General features: G+C 45.5%; 1 long non-coding RNA gene across 2 annotated transcripts in view; it reads right to left on the reverse strand.

Annotated features, from left to right (window-relative positions):
• Positions 1 to 4,767: 4,767 nt before the first annotated feature.
• Positions 4,768 to 8,914, reverse strand: part of LOC104912155 — a 7,376-nt gene continuing 3,229 nt past the window's right edge. For both annotated transcript variants that reach the window (XR_002117621.2, XR_794426.3), the window contains one exon: positions 4,768 to 6,863. This is a non-coding gene — a long non-coding RNA (uncharacterized LOC104912155). The remainder of the gene's footprint in view (positions 6,864 to 8,914) is intronic.

The following is an 8,914-nucleotide window of genomic DNA, read 5'->3' on the forward strand; positions in this document are numbered from 1 at the left end:
GCTCGGCTCGTCCCGCGCGGTCACCCCGCACGTACGGGCCTGAACCTGCGGATCGCCTTTCCGCTGAAGAGAGTCCCGTCCGTCCCGCGGCCCTCCCTGTGCCCGTGTGCTGTGCTCACCCCCAGTCCCGCTCCCGCTGTGCTTTTTTCTCCACCCGACCCCCAGATTTTGGTGCCGGGCTCATCGTGGTGCTCCACACGCCGAGTGGATTCCTTGTGTTCAGGTGGCAAACACGCTATCTCTGTCGGCGTATTTTGAAACCCTTCTGCGCCGTGTGAGCTCTCTAAATACGACAATCACAAGGACTCACTGGGCTCAGCACTGGTCCAGCGTTTCCTGTATTCATGCCATGCCAATGATGCTCATCCCTCGGCTCCTGGCGTGTGCACTGCTCTCACCCTGGCACATGTGCTGCCTCTTTTCCTCTGCTCACCCGATCAGCTAAGAGCTGGATTTTCCAATGCTCACAACAGCTAGCAAATAAAATGATTCAAAACCACCCTCCCAGACCGTTAATGATCATAAAAAGAACAAAAAAATATATACATATATCCCAACCAGCCTTCATTCTGCTCCTCCCATGGGACTCTCACAGCCCACCTAAAGTCCTTTCACCAAAGATGTGGGGTGTTTGGAGGGGATGTCCTCATGGTTTCTATTCCTGAGCAGCCTATCCTGCCCTTCCTGCTTTTTTTTCCTGATGCCTCAACTATTTGAAAACATTTACACTCACAGTAATAGGCAATTTTATCACAAAGATTCCAGGCATGAGAACTACTGAGTTAATTTGCTTGTGTTTATATCTGTCTCTCCAAAATGAATGGATTGCAGCGTTTAATGAAAACGCTGTGTTCTGAAATTCAAGCTTTAAAATTATAAAGACGTTTCCATGCTTTATATCCATCACTTCCTCACAATCGTTTGTATTTAAAAAAAAGTATTTGCCTCCAGCTTTATTTATTTTACTATGAAATAACAAAGACGTGTGCTGGGTTAAAACTGATCCCAAATGCTAAGATATGAGAATTAAAAGGAGGGAATAATGATGGCCTAATGTCTACGCTAAATTAATATATACTATAAAAGATATGATGCATACTGGGTTGGTGTTCCCAGCAGAGCCATTATTCTGGAATGAGCTAAACAAACAATGATCATCCTTTCAGCGATGAGTGATGGCCTCCAGCCTGCTGCCTTCTCACCCGCTGTATGCAAATGATGCTCCCAGCTTTCATCCGGGGCCACCAGCAAAATGAAGATTGCCTCGAATGAGATGAAGGTCTGCTGGTTCCCTATGGGAGCAGAGCTCCTGGTCAGCAGGCACAAGGCAAGGAGCTGCTGGAACAAAAGGAGCTAAAGTGACAAAACGGACATAAAAGCAGGATCAAACTGAGCTGGTGCAGGAACTCCTCTTGGGCTGACCCCGTTCACCTGCAAACCTTTCTGAAAGCAGTGGTTTGTATGTAAAAGCACCAGGTATTTGCCCAGAGATGGATCAATGCAAAGCCTCGTGCCTCAAGCACAAAATTGATCTTTGCAGCTGTAGGAAACTCTTGTTAGCTCTTTGTGCGGTACAGATTATCACACCCCTGTCTCTTTCATAAAGACCTTCACAGCACCTGAATTTCACCTCTGCGTTTGGCTGACAAATGGTGACTGCTTTGAAAAGACACGGCAGCTCCAAAGTAAGCAGGCTGTCAGTGTGCAAACTGAGCTTTGCTGGGCATTAACACCTCTGCCTCATAGGGAGGATCGTGGTTTCATGTCAGCAGGAGCTGCGAACCCCATGGGCAGGGACACACCAACTGCTGGGAACCACAGCGGCCAAGGTAGGGTTACTCTGAAATCAGAGGAGAAACCATATTTGTACAATGGCACAATTAGAAGAACCTGGTTAAATGAATCATAAGCAAGCCCTTTGCTTTGCTAAATCTGCTTGTAAGATGATAATTCTTATTGAGTATCTGTGCAGGAAGGTGGAGAAGACAAATGAAATGTCTATAGAAGAGCCTCCTATGTTACAAAAATAGCATATTTCTTAAAACAATCATCATAACTGTCACCAGCCTAGTTTCTGCAGCTTGCTTTTATGGAATGATTTCTCTTGGCTGGAGACAGCCAATGGTTAAACGCATTTGTGTTGAGGACATTCAAAACCATTCTTTCCGCAGCACATCCCCAAAGTGATGGAGCTCATGCTCCAGCTTTGCCCTCCACTGCACAGCAGGACCCCTCCTGCTCCCACAAGCTTTGTACAAACTTTGATAGTCTTTCTTCTCTGCCCACTCTGGGTAGAGTCCTGGAGTCAAAACATGTCAGCCAGGTCAGCCAGGCAATGTGAACACACCACCTTGTTGCTGGAGGAAATGAGGCTTAAGAAAAGCACGAGCAGAAAGACCTGCAGCCAGAGCACTACGTGGGAAGAGGAGAACAGCTGGGAGCAAGGAAACATCCAGCAAAGGGCTGGGGAAATGGGATCGTGGGACAGGAGCTTCCCTGGTGCCTCACAGCATAAGGCCCTTATCTGGAAAAAGGGTATGCAAATAAGCAAAGGCATGGAGCAGCAGGGTGATGAGTAAAACTAATTAGAAAATGAAGCTTGATTATTCATGGACTTGACATATCAGAGAGCAGCTAATCAAATGAATAATACAAGTTTGCATATTCTTTGTAGCATGGGCATCAAAGCCCTCAAAGCCTCACTTCTAGTCACTATGGCATCACCACTGCTCATTCCTAACACCAAGCACACTTGACGAGAGCGTAATGTCTCTCTCTGGATCATGCAGTGCTTCAAGGAGAGCCTGGAGTGTCCAAAAGCTCCTCTTTCTTCCAGCTTCTGAACTCATCTAGCAGTTACCCCTCCCCGTACATCTTCACAAATACAAACATTGCTCAAAGCTCTATGGTGCATGGGGAACTGGGCAACCCTTGAAGGCTGGAACCAAAGAGCAGGAAACTGGACAACCTTTAAAGGCTGGAGCTAATGAGCTGGAAATGGAAAGGACCTACCTGAGATTGGAAGATAATCCTTGATGGTTTCATTCCGCTGCTGACTATTAAATAAGCTTTGCAGAAATCACGTGTGGGGTGATGGGCTCAGTGGGAGGTACATGTATAGTATCTGCTGGGTGCAGGAGGCTTTCAGAATTGCCTCCTTCTGTACGCATGGCCTCAGATGCCATCCATCCAGGCTGCTCTTTGCAATGAACCTTGGATTTCCACCATCCATTGGAGCTGGCCAAAAGGAAGGCTAACTTTCAACTTACGAGCTGTCAGCAGAATTCCCATTTCACACATAGATCTGTGAAAGGTTTTAGAGGACCCTAGGAGGGGCTGGACATGCACCAAGCTTCTGGGCAACAGTCAGTATCATTCATTCACTCTCTATCTCATCACCACTGATTCTTATCCCAGCATGAAATTGGCCGAGAAACTGCTGAAACATCAAGTTCCCTTTTGATGAGGACAGCCTGGGACAACTCCAGGGAACAGGATCCATGGGGATGAAAGGACTCTTTCAAGTATGCCACTGAATCAGTGGGAAAAGTGAGAAGTTGGGACGGCCGTACTGCTGCCACTGTTTGCTTGTCTGAATAATTACAGCGATGGATATATTAACTCCATCTGGCATTGGAGCCAAAGAGCAACCAGGCCCTGAAAGAGATTATGGGTGAGGTGTGCAAAGTACAAAGCACCCTCTTTGGAGGGACTTACCAGCAGATTAGCTGGCATTAGAAAGGGGGTGAGCACAGAGGCCATACGGCCTGAGAGACATTTTGTGCCTAGCACTGAGATCAAATTGGGGCCAGTCTGCTACTGCAGCCTGGCAAAACCCTCGTCCTCCCAAATCCCCCCACCTCTTTTTACTTTCTTGTACACCAACTTGTATACGTCAGCCTTGTGACTTCTTTCAGAACAAAACCTGCAGCATTCTCCCTATTAAGGTAGCTAAAATCCTAACTCAGGTAATGCAAAGTGGGCTTCAGAAGCAGTTTCACACCTTAGGGAAGATTATAAAACACTCACAATATTTGTTGCATCTTTCTAAAGCCAAGAGGGAAATCATTTTGTGTTGCTCTGAAAGGAACAGTGAGTAAAGTCGCAATATTACCTAATGTTATTACAATAGATAGTCCTGTATGGAATAAATACAGAGGGATTTGGTCCAAAGGCACTCAGAAATCTGAGCAGCCTATGAAATCTGCCCTCCTTAGTGAAGGATAGAGCAATTAATTTCATTGACTTTGAAAAGGATGCAGGTAAAATGGTATTGCCCTTTTGCCTGGACACTCTTCACTCCATGAGTAGTTAAGAATAACTTAATTTGGAGTCATTCTCCATACAGATTGCACCTCAGATGCAACATTTGCTTCTTGAAACTGATGCTGAATTCAGGAACCACAGAATTGGGGAATTAACCCTGTGTGAGAGGGGAATCACACGGAGGAACAACAAAATCACAGGAAGAAGTCTTAAATTTCCACAGATGGTTTCCTGTGGTTACCTCATTTGCAAAACGAACTGAAGAATAAATGAATGTGAAGTCAAAAGAACTCTGAGCATAATCAAATAAGGAAAGGAAGCTCTGAGGCTGGCTTCCTACGCGGAGCCTCCGAGCAGCAGCTGATGGATCTGCGGGGAGCGATCTCATAGCCCAGCGAAACAAAGAGCTGCTCTTGTTTCACAGTGAGATTCTGCAACAGCAGATTTACCAGAGACAGCAGATGAATAATTCACCTTTTACGTAGATGTGGTGATAAATTTTCAGTCCTTTATTTCAAATCTAGTCTTATAAAAGAGCATCCAGCAAACGTTCCCCTCCATATAAAAAAACAAGAGGCATTAAGCAAGACTTCCACTATCCTGATGTGTGAAAGACTTCTCACAAAAGACAATGAAAAAGAAGAAGAAGAAAAAAGTCACCTTTCTCTCTATCTTCCTCCTCTGCTATCGCAAATCCATGAGGGAATTGGAATATGCATGTTATATTGCAGTGAAACTTCTGGATTTAGGCAAGAATCAACATACAACTCAGCAGACAAACCAGACAAACCCCAGCTGGGCCACGTGGAAATTAAGGACATGGAGCACAGCAGCCTCGTTGCTTCCTGAGAATGCCTCGTGTTCAGTGTTAACGCACTTTGCAATAGCTAAAAGGAAGAAAACAGGAAGCACAAATCCTTACCTCCTGATCCCAAATTGGAGCCACTGGGGCCAGATGGCCTGGGGCCACATTTTGCCCTGCTCTGCATTTGCATTCCCGGAGGCACAGCTGCTCTTTGAATCCCAGCTCTGACTGCCAGCCCTGCATGTGCAGCGCTGCCACTTCTCCAAATGAAAATAGGAGCAGCTATTTCCATCTGCTGCTGGAATCCAGCTGCAGAAATTCCTTGCAGAGCTTTTCTTCTCTTCCCAGCTGACCCAGAAGCATGGCAGGGTGCTAACACATCCCATGTGGGTCTGTCTTACAGGACAGCAGGATTTGGAAGCTGCTAGTGGTGCTCATGCATGGTCAAGCACTTGCCTTTTGCTTTGTAAAATCCAACCCAAGAAGGCTTTTAAATTATAGGAGCTAACAGAAAACCTCTTTTATTTTGTCTTGAACCTTTGTTAACTGCTGATTGATCAAATCGGGAAATAATTGGGGAAAGGAGAATGGTAATGCTTTTGTTCCTGCTCAGCCACGGGTGGCATGGTCTGCTGGTGCTGTGCACACACTGTGCTGTGTTTGCACTAGATTACAGCCAGCAAAATTACCTGCGCAAGGAAATGGTAAAACAGCTATTATTTTATTGCACAGCACTGATTCTATTCCTTCTGCCTACCTTCCCCTATTAAGGATAAGCAATAGCATGATACTGTTACAAGGGGTGTATGACAGCACCTCTCAGCATCAACATTCAGCACATCTCCCACAAGGAAATGCATCCTCCAGCTTCACGCAATTTTTACAGACCTGCCTGGGTCCCAGACTATATTTTTATATAGCAGTGGTAAATTCTTGCAGTTGGTTGTGCCTGAAAATACTTGGGAACAAATTGATACGTTTCTGTATGCTCTCCCAGCCTGCCTGGTTGATGGCTGTTGGTATTCTCAGTACACTGATCCTGGGCAGCTTCAGACTCAGGGTCTCAGCTCCTATCCAGCACAAACCTCTTGGCCAAGGAATGCTGCCCCCGGCTTTTGGATCAGTGCTGTGGTGTATCACGAGCTGAGGAGTTCCAGAACTCCCTCAGGTTCTGAATTTTCAAGAGCTGTGAGTCTGACCCTAGATAAAATCATCTGCCAAGGAGCTGGGATTGCCAGTTGGAGGCTGTGACTCTGTGCAGAACACTATCTACCAAAAGAAAAAAAAACAAAACACACACAAACTTATCAGAAATATTGTTTTCTTTCATGCAGAGAATCAAACTTTAAATGATTCCATCTGTCACTTTCATCTGCACCCTGTTCCATTGGCTGGATTTTGCTCATTAAGATAAATTTCAAGCCGACAGATCAGTTTTACCTTCAGGGCTTTGCTGAAATGTGGTGTGTGGGACTTCTTCCCCTCCTCCATTTCTGACAGTGATGACAGAGGAGAAAGGGTATTTCTTCTATGCTGCTTTGCCGTTGTGTGCAATAGCTTTGACCTTCCAGAAGAGAAAACAGTACATTCAGATTCCTCCGCCTTTCTCCCATGGGACAGAAGCTGGCCAAGCCTCTCCAATAAAAGTTTCCCATTCAACCTTGCATCGTAAAACCTTCTGTTCTTTATGACTCTCCTCCTCAAAGCTTCCCAGCAAGCCTCCAGCCCTTTAAGGACTCACGCTGAAGAGCTTCTGTGTTGTGCAAATGGTTGAAATGTCTTTGTTTCTTCCCTGAAAAGGCATAAAAGAGATTTGTTGGATTCCTTACCTCACAGCCAAACACAACTACACATCGTGCACTTTGCACGTTACAGCTCCCCATGCCATCAGTCCCAATGACTTATTTTACTGTAAATGTAATTAAGCGTTGGAATGGTTTCGGGAGGAATGGGATCAATCATCCATCACTTAAAGTCTTTAAATCAAGGTTGGGTGTTTGCAGTGGGGTCCTGCTCCGTGCCCGGGCACACAGAGGCTCTCATAGTGCATTTTCCTGACTGTATATAATCACACGGTCATGGTCAGGCCTGGTATTGAGGAATTAGGGGATGGGCGGGATGGCCTTTGTCAAGCAGGATGTAGGATTAGTTGGACTTAATGGTCTGTTTTGGCCTTTAAATCTATGAATAGAGCAAAGGAAAGAGAAAAACAAAACAAAACAAAAAAACCAACAGAACAAAAGTGCCTGTTATAACCAGCATGTTTCTCCCTTCTGAAAGCAGAGCTGGAGGGACTGCATACAGCTGGTGTTAGAAAGGAGTGCTGGAGAAGACCAAGGACACTGCAGTGCCCAGGCACTCGCATCCAGAGCCCCTCATCCCAGGCAGTTGCTGCAGCCAACCTGGCCACCCAAACCCAATGGGATCTTCTGAGCTCCCATGGCAAACACCAGGCACGGGGACGTGCTCAAAGCCCAACCCATTTTCACTTTCTTTCCCCTTCCCCTTGATATCATTTGTGTGTTTCAGAGTTATAAGTCTAATGCTTTTTCTGTTCCTAAATTAAGCTAATTAAATTTTTAATCTGGTAGACATTATCTTATAGCATAATTAGAAGAGCTTATATTTCAGTGGTTTGGTTGGTACCAATCCTTTTTACTTTAAATCGTGTTTCATTAATTGAACAGAGCTTAGATAGGTGCTTATAAGGTAATAAGCTAACTGTCTGTTCTTAGCAAAATTCTCCATTTTCCCCAGCGATGTACCCGCTCTGACACCACATGCTTTACACTGGAATAGTTCACCCTCTGTGCTGATGACATCCCGTGCTCATGTGGGCGTTTGGGGAACTGTGGGCACCCCTTGTAGGCACCAGCAAAGCAAACACTAATGGTCCTCTTTGGCAAATAGCAAACACAAATTCTGCCCACTGACTGGATGATAATATCTGCTTAACCATGGGTTATTGCATAATTAATTACTCTCAGAGCTTTATTAAGTCCCTAAGAATCTTTCTATAGACTAGGCTGGTATTACTCTGCCATGCATTTTAAAGAGATTACTGTTAATTAATTTAACTTGTCTGCGTACCTAAAACTCAACTAAACCCTCTATTGTGCCATCTGCTGTCATTTCAGACATGCAGGATTTCCAAACTCCCATTGAACTATAAACAGATTAATGCTCTCTACTCAGATATAATATTTCCAAAAAAGACACTTTCCAGCACCTCCTGCTATGCACTGCGTGGTGCCAGGGAGCAGCCCGCAGCACTGGGATCGCCCTTCCCATGAGTTATCCATCCCACCAAGAGAGAATTTCCCTCTGGGACTATCAACCCAGAGCTTTCCAAAGGCACTAAATTCCCTGAAAGTGTGAAATAAAACATTAAGCCACAATTTATCTACTCCTGGGGCTAAGGCGCCCAAACCAGTGAACATAAATCGCTCAGAACATTTATGATCTTCTGACAGATTTCTCTCCTGAAGTAGGAGCCTGACACATGTAAATCTTCATGAACGCTCCTCCAGAGCAGAGCTGAGCAGTGGCAGAACTGACACACGGAGGTGGGCTGCACCGCTTCCCATTGCTCACGCTGAGGGGCACCAGGGTTGTTTGCTGAATGCAAAGTGCAGCTCCCTCCACTTCATTCTGTGTGCCTCCATCCCCAGACATGGCATCCAAATCAACTCAACGCCCAAGACCAGTGCAACCCATGGGCTGAGGGCTCCTGGGGCTACCAAAAACCAAACAGTAAGTAATGATGTTCGTAATAAGCCAGGCTTTCCAGCTGGCCAGGCCACACAGGCTGGAGAAGTTTTTGTCAGAAAACAATTTCAAGTG

The sequence above is a fragment of the Meleagris gallopavo genome, chromosome 9 (assembly GCF_000146605.3).
Source record: "Meleagris gallopavo isolate NT-WF06-2002-E0010 breed Aviagen turkey brand Nicholas breeding stock chromosome 9, Turkey_5.1, whole genome shotgun sequence".
In the NCBI taxonomy this organism is placed as follows: domain Eukaryota; kingdom Metazoa; phylum Chordata; class Aves; order Galliformes; family Phasianidae; genus Meleagris; species Meleagris gallopavo.